Raw genomic sequence first — 14,212 nt, forward strand, 5'->3', positions numbered from 1 at the left:
TACAGACAAGAGTTGGTGATGGAGGCAAAGCTGGCAGCCACCCGGAGACTGAGCTGCCCCTCTCTGGACCGTGCTGCTCCTGGAGGGAAGAGGTGAGTGCTGGGGTTTTAGGGGCCAAAGCAGTGGCAGCAGCAGTAGGAGCTGTAGCAGCTCTCCCCACAGCATCTCCATGCTGTCCTCATGCCTCACCTGCACCCGAAGGAAGCCTGGTGGCCTTCAGCCATCCCTGTTTCCAATGCAGGAGACTGGATGTGAGCTGGGTGTCGGTGATAGGGATCAGGGGTGGCTGCCAGGGACCCTGTGCTCCTGGTTGTCTGGCAGCGTTGCAGGAGTGAGTCTCAGCTGGTGACATGCACTTGAGTTGGAGGAGGTGAAGCACTTGGGTGTGTTGGAGCCAGCTGCCACCACAGCAGAGCAGATACAGCAAATACAGCCCCTCCAGTGTGTCTACACATTATCCAACCCGTGTTACCCAAAGACACACACGGGAGACATCTTTTGGTCTTTTTAGTGGGTTCACGTGTGGGCTCTCAGCAGACACTTCAGCACAGAGAAGGGAAACACCCAGCCCCAATAACAAGTTTTCACTCCTTCCTTCTACCGTGCATCTCTCTGAGACCAAATCCTGTGCCATGAGGGCTGTCAGGACCAGGCAGTAAGTTAAATCCATATGGTTCCGTGCAAGTGAAGCCTTCTCCACCATCCTGTGCCACGTCTGTGGATAAAAGCAGGACAAGCCACCCAAATCTGCCCATCAGTTTTCACTAACCTGAAGCCAGGTGCTTGTGGCAGGCCATACTCAGATGTGTCCCACATCCTCTTTCAGGGAGGTCACCTTACACCACTGACTGCTCACTAGTAAACATCTGCAAATGGGGTGAGCGCCCCTCATCTCTGTGTGCCCTGTGGGCTGGGTAGCTCTGCTCAGCACATTAATCAAGAAGCAAGAAGTGGCTGGAGAGAGGTGTTGAGGTAAAACATCTGCTTTTCTTCTGTTAAAGAGCATTTTTCTCTTCAGACAACCTCAACATACACTTACAGGCTTTGCAGGCTTTTGCAAGTACAAGGAGGGATGGGGGAGAATCTGCCTGCAGCCCTGGCCACATCCTTCCCTATAGCAGCAGCTGGCCGTAGAGTGACTGGGCAGCCTGTGGACCCCAACAACAAGTCCCATCATGTCCCAGGAGGCCTTACTGCCAGGGGCCTCCTCCATCCTTGGCAACTGCCATACCAAGCCCTGGCAGAGCTGCAGAAAGGTGTCCCCTCCAGCCACTGCCAGATCTGGGATAGGGCTTGAGGCTGTGCTGACTGCACGTGCGTGGGGCCCACCCAGCCAGCCATCGCCCCAGAGGGACACGATCTTCCAGTCACAGTGGAAAATTACAGGCATGTTTAATATAGTTGCTCTGGCAGCCTAAATCTTCTGGGATATGAACATGTTGCTGAAAATGACTGAACATCTGGTACTACCGGCCTGCCTAAATGGAAAGCCTGGCTGGTATGGGTAAACATAACAACGCGGGAACAAATAGCTGCAGCATATTTTTTAATCGTTATTTTTAGTTATCATATTGACTTCAGCATCAACATTGGATAGAGCAAACATCTCAAAAATGTCCAGCGGCTGCTGCCTTAGCATCCAGAGAAGCCCTCTCTCCAATAATGCAGGAGGAGGTGGGCTGCCTGTAGACCTTCTGGGCTGACGTGTTGATTTTTCAATGACGGTGTTTCCAAAGCATGCCCTTGCCCAGGGGTCACAGCTTCTTGCCACTCTTTTCCCACAGTCCAGCACAGGAACACTACGAATGCCTTTTATTGCTTCAAGGAAAGGCAATGAGGCCATGGCAAAGCTCACAGGCTGGGAAATATACTATATATGGGAAACTTGTAGGCGTATTGAAAATGTTAGTATGGCCGAGAGGCCAATGTGCCGCAGTGGGCATCAGCAGAGCCGCTGTGTGTGTTCAGCCCAGCTCTAGACTATGCCCATCTCCTCAGTACTCCAGCACTCTAGTGACTCCTTTGGAGCTAAAATAATGCTGGACTACTTGCAGAAGTGATGTGCTCACAAGCGTGATACGCTCGCAGGTGTGATGCACTCACATATATGCCTAAGCCCCACTGATGCACATAGGCCAGGGAAGATTTTGTTGTGCCCGGGTCCTATTCCCCACAATGTGATCCACAGTTCAGGGTATCTCCAAGCTCTACCTGGATGCTTTGTCAGCAGCAGGGCATGTGTAAAAGAAGCTTATCAGGCTTCTGAGAGGTCTGAGTGGGGCTGTAGGTGTGGGTGCAGGTGTGTTCATGTGCATCCCCACAGGACTGCTCACTGCTTCCTTTCCCAGAGAGTGTTTTCTCTGCTCACACCTCTGAGCTCCTTCTGACAGGGTAGGTTGCTCACACTGCTGTCATTTCTTTCTTTGGCTCCTTATCCCAGTCTTACGCATAGAAATCATATGTACTTTTTGAGCACAGGACCTGGATTTTGAGTCATCTAGAAAACAGGGCTGCCAAAAGGCCCTTGAATCTATATGAAAACTGCTGAGAATAATAAAATTGTTTCTAAATGCAACATTAGTGATGTTTCCCTGAACTGACTTGCTGTGGACATGGTTATGTACCCCTTTCAGCAAGTGCAAAATGCAGTTGGACTTCAGGCTTGGCACACAGGCTGAGGTACTGAAATAAAGGAAAAAGAGATCAAAAGCAAGCAACCATCCATTATGCTGGCATTAACCTGGAGTAAAGAACATTAATCACTCTATTTCCCATGCCTGATTCAGACACATCATCCCTACCTGGTTTGATAGGAAATATTTCTAACATTATAATCTTAGAATGTATGGCTGTAAAAAAAAACCCATAATTACTCTCTGTCTCCTCTTCATAGGAGCTGGGTTTCCTTTCCTTTGTTTGTATCTGGTGCAACTCGTGTCTGGACCTTGAATATTTATGTGGTCAAATCTGCTGCATAATCTCTACTTGGGCCGTACCTGAGTAACACCTGTAGGAGGTAAGGAAACATTTCAGATACACCAACAAGAGCTGGAAATGCACCCCACCTAACATGAGGTGTTGGTGGCAGGTGATGGTTGTATAAGGGTCCTCTGACCCCCCCCAGGGCTGCAGAAGAGACCCAGGAGCACCCTGAGGAGGCCATACAGCTGCCCAGCTTCCCCAGAGGGGCAGGTCAGGGCCAGGCAGGTGCACAGGTACTTTTGTAACTCAAAGAGCATCACCACCTGCAGAAGAGCAGGGAATTAACCTCCCCTGATTTCTGCAGGGGCAGGGAAGTTAAACAGAGCAGAGGCCCAGGCTGGGACACCACCACCTCTGCAGCTGTGTGCAAACACACAGACAAGGAACTGCAGTGGTGGGAGACGAGGAAGCCTCAGTCATTGCTGCCATCACCACTTGCTTGGCATGGCTACCCAGACCTGATCAGCCCCTTCCCCAGAGAGCTGAGAGCTGCAACAGGGGGTCGTTTCTTGACCTGCAAACTAGGTCCTCTAAAAGGCCCCCAGAGCCACTGAGATGACAGAACAGGGAGGCCAATTCAGTGGCACTCACCTGACCCCAAGCCTGTGACAGGTCACTGCCACGCGTGCAGCTGGCAGCCACCAAAAGGATTTGACAACATCCACACAGAGCTGTCCGTGCAAACACAGCGTGCCCAGAGCCACTCTGCAGCACAAACCACCCCGTCTGCAACTTCTGAAACAGACATTTTGGGAGGGGTCCCGGCCCTCAGCATCCCCCAGGACAGGGTGTCGGGAGGGGATGAAGTGGTGCAGGTCAGAGCTGTGCCAGGAGCCGTGCTAACAGTGTGGCGGTACAGATCACCTTCCAGTACCCGGAAAAGTTCCTGAAAACTATGTAATTTATTTGCATGTCTGTACCTCCGGAGAAGCGGCACATCCTGCCCCGTGACTTGGCCCTGCTCGCAGCCAACAGCTACAAAGGCAGGAGGAAAAAAACAACAACAAGAAAACAGAAGCCAAGTTATGCGGCAGAGGAGGAAAAAAATATTTCTCTGGTCACAGTGGGTGACCGGCAAAAATCCCAAAAGGCTCTGTAAACACAATTCAATGCAGCACCGACAAACAGCACGGACAAACAGCCTGGCCTTGGCGCTCCAAGGAGCCTGACACCCTGTGGCAGTGCTCCGGGGACTGGGGACGGTGCTGGTGAGACGGGCCAGGACTCCCAGTCCTGCTTGGGGACGTAAACAGGACACCCCACCCCAGGCTAATACCGATCAGTCAGGCCCCCGCTGTGCCCCGGTCACCTCTGAAATGACGAAGCAATATTGCAAATGGCAAAATACACACGATGTGGCAAAGAGGTTCAAGACCGAGGGTGAGTGGAGGAGTTGGCCTGGGGAACTTCTGCCACAGACTGCAGCAGGGTCTGATCCTTTGCCCAGGCTGGTGACTATTTAACACATTAAAAGCGATAACGACTGAATTCTTCTGAGCAAAAAAAGCACTTATAATTGGATAATGGCCACTGAGCATCAGTAGCTGGGTTGCCTAATGCCTGAAGGAAAGCACAAGAATTTTTTTTCCACCCACAGACCTATTATGAAGCTGACAAGGTCCTGCTCTCTGCAATTCCCATTAATTTTAGTGCTGGGCTTGAAGATTTATGACAGCTTTGTCTGACATTCATGAGGCAGACAGGTATTGTTACATGCCGACATAACCCAGGTAGCAGCCACTGGTTGTTCTCCACAAATGACTGCACTCCAGTCAGCTTCGGAAAACTCCTGGCTTTTGTACAGGGAAATACTAAATAAATGAGAATTGCTTTGAATTCCAGTCTTCCTTTCCACCCTCAGGGAAGCCCTACACATGCCAGAGAACAGGGATCGCTGCTTGTCCTGTATTCAAGCAGCAGGCAAGCTTAAATCCTTAGAAATCCTTGAATACCCAACAGATGATGACATACCATACCTGTCATTTAAACCCTTTGTGATTTGGAAAAAGTCGAATGTGTAGCGGTTATATTAGCCAAGAGCAAAGAAGTGACCAGCTGGCATCCTCTTTCTTCTCCTTCCAGGACCGTTTTCTCTAGCTGTGCAGCGTCTTTTTTTTCCTCTATGTAACATCCAAAATAGAGAGAAAACAAATAGAACTAAAATAGCAACAGTACAAGAGAAAAGACCATCAGGAGTTCCTGTTCACAAGGCTATCCTGGCATTTATCACCGGCTGTTGACGTACTTAATAGCCATCCGGTCTCTGCCAGCTGAATGCCAGTTTCAAGCTCAAATCCACAACCGAGATAACTTCTTACTTCGTGCTACAATTTCTGCACTGTTATTTTTCCTGCCGTGTGAGTTAGCAGCATAGCGTATTCTGGGCAACAGCTTATCCAAAGGCATCCTGAATAATAAACCTACATGGCTAATCCCTGAGTTTCCCTCACCTGAAGAAGCAAGGACTTTGCTTTCATGTTATGTTAAGGATGTGGTTTTTTTTCAAGTGAATGGCAATAAAGGAAGACTGATGCTTTGCTGGTAAAAGACCGAGTGTTACCATGATTTTAGTATAGTTTCTGAAATCTTCTGAATGTTTCTTCATCATACTTCATTTTAACTATCTGTAGTCCATGGAAATATATCTGTGGAAAAAGGCTGAGGAGTAACAGAGCTATAGGCTTCCCAATTCACCCTCCTCAGTCAGTGCAGCAACTGCACCCGTCTTGTTGTTGGAGGCTGGTGCTGAGTTACATGAGGTGCTGTCCAAAGATGTTTTCCACCAAAATCTGCAGGGTCTGAGGGCTTCAGGGAGACCAGGGCTTGGGGGAGAAGTGCTGTCACCCTTGTCTTGCTGGATGGATCTTGTTTTCTTTCTCTGGCACTACTCAGGAGCAGAATAGGGCTGAGCTTTCACAACCAGCACTCTCATGGTGAGACCACCACAACTCTCACTTGCCGCAGTCCTGACACGGACTTTGCAGAAGGTTGGACAGCCTGTCTCCTCCACCAGCAGGCCACCAGCAGGCCACCAGCGAGCCACAGATGCCACAGGGGCAGAGGGGGAACCCACCATGTGGCTGCACCCCTGGTCCTGGGGAGCACATATGCCAGCACCCGGTCTCCTGGTGATGACTTAGCGAGGTAATTCTTAGCCTGCTAAGAACCAGATATATATGGTAGTAAAACACTCTTTATGGTTTTAAATCCACCCATCTTCTGTTTTCCAGAGTACACGAAAGCCATGACAAAATGGGAAGTGTGGATCCAGAGCCCACCACAGCCCATCTCTGGTAGACTGGGACAGGGAGAATCCCTCTACTGAGAGAGTGGGGGGGCTTGAAAGCCAGCAAGGGTCACCTAATAAAACTCAGAGGTGCTACGGGTCCTCCTTGCTGTGGCTGAGTGGCTTTACCCTAATAACTTGTAAGCTGCTGAACACTGACCTCCACTCCAGTTCTCTCCTTGTCACCCCTTGAATAAACAGTATTTTAATAATAATGAGCCATAAAGGTTACTGACTCGTCTCTTCTTTTCCAGTTAAGGAAATGAATTGGTCAGTTATGTTAAGCATCACATAACTCAAAAAAACCCAAGGATTACTGTCAAGGGATCCACTATGTTGCCTGTTATAAACCGAGAAACAACCTTCAAGTATCAGTTCCCAGCCAACACATTTGCGTTATAATTAGATACTAGTTTTGTTGCTGTGTGTCCTGCAGTTACAGTGCTTTCCACTGTAAACCCACTCAAACAGTGTGACTTGGCCAATGACTATATAATGAAATATAAGTTATTATTTTCGATAGAGTTGCTGCCTCTGCATGTTTTTTTTCTCTTGTTACTGTCATGCAACTATGATTACTTTACTAAACAGAGGAGAAAAAAAAAAAAGAACAGTGGCCTATTGCAGTATATACTGATAAGCAATTCTATTTTTTTAATGCAGATGGTAAACAATTAAGTTCATTTTGACTCCGTATCATGTAATGTGACAACAAGAGAGTGAAAAACCAGAGATAGCTACCCTTCCCATGCAAACAGATGCAAAATAACACAAATAGAAAACACAAAAGAATTTTTTTCCTTGACTTTGCCTCCCTCACATTCGCAGCCTTGGAGCCCTCTGGTATCTTTAGCTGCTGTTACGGTTACGGTGGTGGCTCTGACCAGAGTGACAGTGAATCGTGGGTCCCTGTGCCGTGCTCATCCCTTCAACCCTTGCTGCCCTGGGAAGGTCCCTCCTGGCACCGTCTGCTGTCACATCATTCACTGAGGACCATGACAGCAGGTCCTTAGAGCTGTTTGTCTGTCACATTTGCAGCAGCTTGGCACATGTTTCAAGGCACCCTGGCAAGAGCAGCAGCCCTGCTGGGGGACAGGCCACCAGCAGCCATGGTCCTGGGGTGCAAGGGCAGTGCTGGTGCTGAGGGTGAGCGTGGGATGCTCTGCTCTTGCTGGGTGTTGGAGTGCTTCTCCAAACCTGTGACTGCAAGCAACAGGAACAGGGCAGGAGATAAAGGGATAATAATGTCCTAATGAGGTAGATTTGATTGCTGTAGGCAGAAACGCCTTTGCTATGCGTGAGTACCATGCGTGGGCATTGTGAGCTTCTTAGAAGAGGTCATGTAAAAATATCCTTTTAAAAAGAGAAGAAAAGTGGCAGACATCCATGGGTGGGGTGGAAGAACCTATAGGAAGACATCAAGAATGGCAAAAAAAGCCCTGGAAACAGGCAAAAAAGACAACTGTTCAAAAAAACTTTGCTAATAACCCCATAAGAACTGATACCCAAGGGCTTGAGCACTTAAAAGAGTTGAATATCCATAAGTTTGGGTTTACTTTCCATAATAAATCTTCCAATTGTTTTATAGAACAGTGGGACCTTGCAGTCCATGTTTTGTAAGCGTTTTCCTTGGTGGGGCTGAGAGTTTCACACACCCAGGGGAAACTCTGGGCAGCAATCTCAGCACAGGTTCTCAAAGACTTGTCCCTTTTTCAGCTATACCTCTTGGTTTAGTAAAAATAGACATTCGGTGTGTACCTTCTTTCACTTCTTTCCTTAGACCATCAAAGACACAACATTACTGGGTGGTAAAACACTGGCACAGGTTGCCCAGAGAGATGGTAGATTCCCCATCCCTGGAAACATTCCAGGCCAGGCTGGACAGGGCTCTGAGCAACCTGATCTGGTTGAAGATTCCCATACTCATTGCAGGGGGCTGAGCTAGATGACCTTTAGAGGTCTCTTCCAAACCAAACTATTCTATGATTCTATGGTGGCACTCCAAATCACAGCTCCCCAAAGGCAGAAACGGGTTTGCCCCCCTCCACGATCTGAACCCTTTTGGGTCAGCTGGCTGGGCTCAAGCTGGGAGCAATTCCTGTGACGGGGACAGTGGCCTGGTTGGCATCTCACCAGCCTTGTCCCCGGGCAGCTGAGGGCAGAGCTCAGCTCCTCACATTGAGTGCTACACCAAAGGTCTGCAGGGCAAATTGCACTGTGCTACCTGGCACTCGGCAGGAGGCATGGATGTGCAGCCATGGGCCTGCAATTTACATTTAAATAATTAATAAAAATTCCAGGCCAGAGAGCTTCTGTGGGGTTTATAACCTTGACTTTTTTTATGACCCCCTGGCTCGTTTCTTTCTCCCTTTATAACCAAACAAACCCATACAAATTAGTATTTGAAAGTATGCAATTAGCAAGCAGCTCCTGCAGCTATGCAGTTCTCCTGCCACCCAGTTTCCCAATGAGGGGAAATCAACAATAAAGAACAAAGAAAAGAATTTGCTGCCTCATATTAATGACTGCTGTTTGAGGACAGCATTTGTATTTTAAATGAATAGCTTGCCAAGGACAAAAAGGTCAGAACTGCATTTTATGGTAGCAATAGAATAGCAGGAGGACAGAAGAAAGGCGAAAGCCACGAGCGGACAGGCAGAACAGCACGCTCTGCTTGCTGGAGAGGCTGGGACCGGCGCCCAGCCGTGCTGAGGCCACAGGTTTTGGAGTCAGAATACAGGCACGGTCCTGCAAGGTGGTCAGGATGGCGGTGGGAACGGAGCACACTCACCTCCCAGCCAAGTCAATGAGCTCTGTGGCACACAGTGAGGTTTGAGGACACTTGGCGCACAGGGTCTTGCTCAGCCCAGCATTCCCCTCCAAAATCCTTCCCTTCTGAAAAGCCAAATGATTCCATCTCCTTGCATGTGGAGCTTTTTTATTCGCCTCTAATGCCCTGAACATGCTCTGTCCCCCAAGACACTGCTCATGCATACGCAATAAGACTCTGCCAACATCTAGCAAGAAAGCCTGTGCCTATGTGCTGAGTGCAACTACCTGGGGATGTGCCCTTTGCTACCTTAGCATTTTCAAATTGCCTAAAGTTAAACCTGAATTGAGAAACCCAAACGAAAGCCAATGCTAGTTCAAGTTATACTGCAAAACTTCAGCCCATGGGAATCGATACCTTCAGGAGAAGAACTCAGCCCACTCACCTTGTGAGGCTTCAAGACAAAGATAAGCCAGTATGGCACTATTTTAACCTATGATATCCATTGAGAATTAAATGACCACACCACAACAGATGATAAACCCAGCCAGAAAGGAAAATCAAAGCCTCTGAAACAGCCATGGGATCCCCTGAGGTGGACACCCCATCTAGGTATTACCTGAGCAGAGCAGCACAGCCAATTTCTACAGAGCTGTCAAAGGGAGTATGATGCTTCTTCAAGCACCAGGGCTTGTGACACTAACCTTGCCATACAACCCCAGTGTGAAGCCGGCCTACAACACCTCTGGGCCATGGGGACTGACTGGATCCTCCCAGGGCTGTGCAGCTCACTGCTGGGGTGCCAGCCCTGGCACCCCCAAGCCACCTGCCCTCCCATGCACGTTTTGCCTCTGGACACCATCCAGGGACATCCCTGACCTCTCAAGGAGCCTCCTTGCTGATTTGGACTGCAGCACTATGTCTGTGCAGCTTTACCAAGGATGGGGCCATCAGCGAAATCATGCTGATACATCACCATAGAGAGGGCAAAATCTGGTGCCTTGCCCCCACCATTCCTTCTTATTTCCAGAGGTTTTATTCCTGCCGCTCTTTGGTGCCCTCTCTTCCTCCTTCTTGGGCTCCTTCCCATTGTTGCTATAATAAGACAGAGAATAACATTTCATTAAGTACATGTTTCTGCCAGTGTAACAAGCCCTTACCTGCAATCGTGTGTGAAGCACAAATGGCCTAAAGGCATCACACCTGAAGGAAAAATTCCAGTCCCTTCAATAACGTATTAACATTTTTAGCATACATTCAAAATGTTTAATGCAGTAGGAAAAACATGTATTTTGGTCTCAGTGGCCTTGCTAAACCATAAGAGACAAGAAGGCAGGCTGCAGTTTTCCAGCAGTGACTTTCCTAGTGTGCATCCTTTTTTGAAATGTTCAAGCCAGGACAGAAATCAGGAAATCACCTGGGAAACAAGGATGGCTGAGCAAAGAAATGCACCTTTTGAACCAGAGTAGTTCTGAACATGTTCTTGGAAAGGGTGACTGTAAAACTAGGAGTCAGATAAAACTGGTCCTCTGCCACCCTGACCCCCACATCCCAGTGCTTCTGCGACAGCCAAATTATCCAGCAGCTCAGAGATGCCTGAGAAGCATTCTTGGCTTCTCTCCAGGCACTTTAGCTATGAAAAGGAGTAGCTAAAAAAATATCATCTCTTTAAATAGGGGTTCCCATGGTACAGGTTAGTCCTTGGGTTGAGTTGGCAAATAACCCTGCTCCAGGCAGGGAGGGGTGAGAGAAGGTGTTATTTCAGGAATCCTCATCCAGTAGGACTGGCAGGCTGTTAATGGTGTATTCCTTTTCAGCCATGACAGAGCTGGAGGAAAAGGGGTGCTAGTGTTGTACAGGGTGCAGGGATGGGAAAGGTGATGGCCCTTTACTGCTTTATCCTCTCATGGTGGCATTCAACATGCTGTGCGGAGCCCCAGCTTGAGTGTCCCCAGCACCAGTGGACGAGCAGAGCTGGGACACCTTGCTCAGGGCCTCCACACGGCCTGGCACCGGCCACATGGAGCACAAAATGCACCAGCAAGAACAGCTGAATGGCTGTCACAGCTTCAGCAGCATTTGCCAGGCAGGCAAATTTGCCAGGGGGATGGGTGACAGCCAGGCATGATCTGCAGACAGGGAGCCCATGTCCCTTCTGGCTGCTGGAGCCCCTCTGGGAATAGATGGCACCCTGTCATGCAGCACTCCTCTCGTCCCCAGCCCCGACACAGGCTTCTGGGTGCAAAAGAGCTATTTTGGCCTTGATATTTCAGTTCTTCTCATCTTAAAATCCCAGTTCATTTCAGTATCATGATAGCTGCATGGGAACAGTTAAACTACTTCTGGGATGCAACTTGCATAGGTGACCTATGTTTTTGTCTTTTTCTCTGCTTGTACCAAGGTTTCACCAATCTACAGCCCAAAGCTTTGCCCATAACATGTTGAAATATTCTCCATAAACTGTGCTGAAGTTCAGCAAAACCAATTTGCCTGGCACAAGCAAGAGACTAGAACCAGGAATTCTTGAAAATTGCTAATTACGTCTCAGACTTGAACTACTTCTCCCTTAGCTGGGAAATCATTCTACTTAAAATAAAACAGGCAGAGACATGATAGAGAATTTTTTAATCCGTCCCTGAGCCACAGGTCATAAGCATTTTTTTATCTTTTGTGGGTGTCTTAGAAAACCCTTTCAGCTCTTGTACATAGGTGAGCTTTCCATTTTGTGGAAGGGTGAATACAAAGATAGCTGGCCTCTGGTTGCACTTTCAGCCTCTGCACTGCCATGGAGTTGGAGGCACATGATTTGCATCTATTTTCCGCCACATGGCATTAATGTGAATGAAATACATTCGCAGTGTGTAAATAGTGGACTTAGCACAGCAGCTTCGTTTGCATGAATAAGTCTTTTAAGCTCCTCTGCCCTTTCTGCCCCATGGCTGCATAGATAAATAAAGAAAAGGCCTTATTATATTTGCCATGGCTAAAATTAAAGGTCTGTGTTAAACCAAGTAAACTAAGCCTTTTACACTTGTCCCCTATCACTTGCTGCTTCTGAAATCCCTTGGCTTAGTCTCTATAACCTGGCGGGAGGACACCATTCTGGGAAAGTGTTAAAGCTGGAGATGTGGTTACATCCTGACAATGGTGAGGTCTTTGCCAGATACGATGCCCAAAGTCTTACAGCTGATGTGCTGCAGCCCCCTCTTTCATATAAATAGATGGAAAGCACTTTATCCAGGGGTTTTTTATAGTTGCTGAGATGTTGTTTAAAGGGAGAAGGACTCTGTGACAAATTTTCACAATAAAACACTCAGAAACCCGTCTGGTTTGAACACGGTCAGTTGGTTTAGAATCGTTTGGGGATAATCCTGGACGAGGATGAACCAGTCACCCCTTGACAATTATCCATCCATCCCTTCATCCCTCCATCCATCTAGGTGAAGGTTCCTGAGTCCTGCTTCCTTCTTGCCCCAAAGCCCCCAGTCCCCATCCCATGTGCTGCAGAGCTCAAGCTTGCCCCTCACATGCATCTCCATTTCCTGCAAGGTATCATCCCAATCTTGTCCACAGCCACCAGTGCTTCCAAACTGGGGCACTGCACTATACACCCCCCTTTCCCAGAGCCCTCCCATTTCCTGCATCCATGTCAGAGCCACCCTTCACCCCAGAGCTACCCACCTCTCCCCACTCAGGTCCCGGCAGTCGCCCCACTTCTCCTCCCAAGCCCCTTTGTCTTCCTACCTCCCTTGTTGTCCCCTAATGGTGGAGTCACCTGCCCAGTCCCTTCATGGGCTTACAGATCCTGTGTCAGTGGGTGAAATCCTAATCTATGGCACCATCCATCCTTCAGGCAGCTCCACAAGACTGGAGTCTCACCTGAGTGGAGTTCCCAGGAGACACAGAGCTAGAGCTGGGACATCAAAAGTCCCGAATCACTGACACCTGCCTACATGAGATACTTGCCTCTCACTTGTCCTGACCTCCTCACCACTGTCTGGACTCCTTTGCACTCTCCTTGCTTCTCTCTTCAGGAAAGTGTTTTGCTTTATTTTAGAGTGGGAGAAACTGCAGGGCCCAGACCTCCAGCCCCATGCTCTCAGCCACCTGTATAGTTTTAAAAGTCAAAATTAGGGGCTGAAGGGCACAGCAGAGAAGGTGCTGGGGATGGATAGGGTGAACAGCCTCGGCATCCCTCAGAAACTCTCTGAGAAACACGCAGCTTCCCTGAAATGCTTCAAATACCACTCTTTAAAGAGATTTAGATACCTAATGGCTAAATCTAGCTCTTGGTGCTTCCAGCAGCAGGTAGGTGCCTGGTGCCACCCCCAGGCAACAACCAACATCTTTCCTCACTCCTCCTGGTGCATTTCAGCTTGGTGCCTGCTCCCAGCACATCCTCTCACCTGGCAAACCTTTGGGTTTGCAGACTCAGAGCAACTAAAATCTAGTGTTCACACCAGGTTCATATCACACTTCTCCTCACAGAAGTAACCCTGCGGCCACAAGCCTTATTGTGCCTTCAAGGTGCTCAGCTCCACATCAGACCAGAGTGTGCAGCACAAAATAAATCCAGTCAATTTTTTTTATATCATTCCAGTAATTCCTTAGGAGATGAGACCATCTCAGTGTGTGGGCAGACAAAGAGCCAGCACTAATGGAGGGTTTCATCTTTTCCACGCTTGCTGTCCTTACTGCAGAAATATTCCCACTGTGCTAATGGGATTAAAAAGATGGATATCCAGGCACTAAGAATTAGGAGAATTTGGGTTCAAAATACCATTGAGTTTTCTTTTGAAATGGCTATGTAAACACACAAATGATTAGCAGATAGAGATCAAAACTTCCACATTAGTAAATAAGAAAATGGACTTGGCACTTTTTCTTAAATAAAACATTATTAATGTAGTTAAGTTTATTTGTAGGCCAAGGCATTATCATAACAGAACATGAACTCTTAGAGTAGACAGTTATCTGCCATAATAATTCTGTCTTTACTCATTAACAAACATCAGCAAATCCGTGCTGTAGACACCAATATTGGGAAGTGTTGGGTACAGTAGCTTCTTTGTGAATGAACAGCCTTTCTCTGAGAACTGGACTGCTGGTAATTAATTATCTCAATGTCTTTGATCTATTTACTTTGTGCATATTTCATCTGTTTTGGTTTATTA

Source organism: Streptopelia decaocto (genome assembly GCF_964273445.1).
Source record: "Streptopelia decaocto genome assembly, chromosome: 1".
Classification (NCBI taxonomy): Eukaryota; Metazoa; Chordata; class Aves; order Columbiformes; family Columbidae; genus Streptopelia; species Streptopelia decaocto.